Here is a 3,744-nt window from a genome sequence, read left to right on the forward strand (position 1 = left end):
CATAACGTTATACGTCGTATGGTAACACCTCATAACGTTATACGTTATATCGTAACACCACATAACGTTATTCGTTATAACGTAATACTATATAACGTTATACGTCACATCATAACACCACATAACGTTATACGTTATATCGTAATGCCACATAACGTTATACGTTAGATTGTAATACCACATGACGTTATACGTTATACCGTAATACTATATAACGTTATACTAAATAGCGTAACACCACATAACGTTATACGTTATAACGTAATACTATATAACGTTATACGCTATATCGTATTGCTATATGAACTTATACATTATATCCCAATACTACATTACGTTATACGTCATATCCTAATACCATATAACGTTATACGTTATACAATAGCACTATATAACGGTGTACGTCATATCGTAACACGACATAACGTTATACGTTATAACGTAATACTACATAACGTTATACGTTATAACGAAACACCACATAACGTTATACCTTAGACCGTAATAACACATAACGTTATACGTTATAACGTAATACTATATAACGTTATACGCCATATCGTTACACCACATAACGCTATACGTTATATCGTTTTGCTATATGACGTTATACGTCATATCGTTATACCACATAACGTTATACGTTATATCGTTTTGCTATATGACGGTATACGTCATATCGTTATACCACATAACGTTACACGTTATATCGTTTTGCTATATGACGTTATACGTTATATCCTAATACTACATTACTTTATACGTTATATTGTAGAACCACATAACGTTATACGTTATATCGTAATACCACATAACGTTATACGTTATATCGTAATACAGTATAACGTTATACGTCAAATCGTTACAGCACATAAAGTTATACATTATAACGTAGTAGTATATAAAGTTACACGTCATATCGTTACACCACATAACGTTATACGTTATATCGTGTTGCTATATGACGTTATACGTTATATCCTAATACTACATTACGTTATACGTCATATCGTAATACCGCATAACGCTATACGTCATATCGTAATACCACATAACGTTATACGTTGTATCGTAGTATCACATATCGTTATACGTTATATCGTAAAACCATATAACGTTATACCTTATATCGTAATACCACATAACGTTATACGTTATAACGTAACACCACATAACGTTATACGTTATATCGTAACACCACATAACGTTATACGTTAGATCGTAATACTATATAAGGTTATACGTCATGTCGTAGCACCAAATAACGTTATACGTTATATCGTATTGCTATATGGCGTTATACGTTATATCCTAATACTGCGATACGTTATACGTCATATCGTAATACCACATAACGTTATACGTTGCATCGTAGTATCACATATCGTTATACGTTATATCGTAAAACCATATAACGTTATACCTTATATCGTAATACCACATAACGTTATACGTTATAACGTAACACCACATAACGTTAAACGTTAGATCGTAATACCACATAACGTTTTACGTTATATCGTAACACCACATAACGTTATACGTTAGATCGTAATACTATATAACGTTATACCTTATATCGTAATACCACATAACGTTATACGTTATAACGTAACACCACATAATGTTATACGTTACATCGTAATACCACATAACGCTATACGTCTTATCGTAATACCACATAACGTTATACGTTAGATCGTAATACTATATAACGTTATACGTCATATCGTAACAGCACATAACGTTATACGTTAAATCGTATTGCTATATGACGTTATACGTTATACCCTAATACTGCATTACGTTATATGTCATATCGTAATCCCACATAACGTTATACGTTATAACGTAATACCACAACGTTATACGTTATATCGTAACAGCACATAACGTTATACGTTAGATCGTAATACTATATAATGTTATACGTCATATCGTAACACCACATAACGTTTACGTTACATCGTAATACCACATAAAGCTATACGTCTTATCGTAATACCACATAACGTTATAGGTTATAACGTAATACCGCATAACGATATACGTCATATCGTAATTCGACATAACGTTATACGTTACATCGTATTGCTATATGATGTTATACGTTATATCCCAATACTACATTATGTTATACGTCATATCGCAGTACAGCATAACGTCACACGTTATAACGCAGTACCACATAACGTTATATATCATATCGCAGAACTACATAACGTTATACGTTATACGGTAATACCACATAACGTTATACGTTATAACGTAATACCACATAACGTTATACTATATAACGTTATACGCCATATCGTAACTCCACATAACGTTATACCTTATTTCATAATACCACGTAGCGTTATACGATATAACATAATACTACATAACGTTGTATTAAATAGCGTTATACCATATAACGTTATACGTCATATCGTAATACCACATAACGTTATACGTCCTAACGTAATAATATATCACATTGTAAGTCATATCGTAATTCCACATAACGTTATACGTTATAACGCAATACTATATAACGTTGTACGTCATATCGTAATACCACATAACGTTATACGTCATATCGCAGAACTACATAACGTTACACGTTATACCGTAGTACCACATAACGTTATGCATTAGAACGTAGTTCTATATAACGTTGTACCCCGTGTCGTAAATGACATAACTTTATACCTTATTTCATAATACCACGCAGCGTTATACTATATAACATAATACTACATAACGTTATACTATATGGCGTAATACCATATAACGTTATACGTCATATCGTAATACCACACAACGTTATACGTTCTAACGTAATAGTATACAAACGTTGTACGCCATATTATTATTCCACATAACGTTATATGTTATAATGTAATACTATATAACGTTATACGTCATATCATAACACCACATAACGTTATACGTCATATCGTAATACCACATAACGTTATACGTTATAAAGTAATACTATATAACGTTATATATCATATCGTAACACCACATAACGTTTACGTTATATCGTAATACCACATAAGGTTATACGTTCTAACGTAATACTATACAACGTTATACGCTATAACGTAATACAATACAAGCCTAAACGATATATCGTAATACCACATAACGTTATACGTTATATCATAATACCGCATAACGTAATACGGCATATTGCAGAACTACAGAGCGTTATACGTTATAACGTAATACCACAACGTTATACGTTATATCGTAACAGCACATAACGTTATACGTTAGATCGTAATACTATATAATGTTATACGTCATATCGTAATACCACATAACGTTATACGTCATATCGTAGTCCCACATAACGTTATACGTTATAACGTAATAACACAACGTTATACGTTATAACGTAATACCGCATAACGTTATACATCATATCGTAATTCCACATAACGTTATACGTTATAAAGTAATACTATATAACGTTATACGTCATATCGTAACACCACATAACGTTATTCGTTATATCGTAATACCACATAACGTTATACGTTATAACATAACACTATATAACGGTATACGTCATATCGTAACACCACATAACGTTATACGTTATAACGTAATGCCACATAACGTTATACGTTAGAACATAACACTTTATAACGGTATACGTCATATCGTAACAACACATAACGTTATAAGTTATAACGTAATACTACATAACGTTATACGTTATAACGTAACACCTCATAACGTTATACCTTA

The sequence above is a fragment of the Bombus pyrosoma genome, unplaced genomic scaffold (genome assembly GCF_014825855.1).
Source record: "Bombus pyrosoma isolate SC7728 unplaced genomic scaffold, ASM1482585v1 HiC_scaffold_4725, whole genome shotgun sequence".
Taxonomy (NCBI): domain Eukaryota; kingdom Metazoa; phylum Arthropoda; class Insecta; order Hymenoptera; family Apidae; genus Bombus; species Bombus pyrosoma.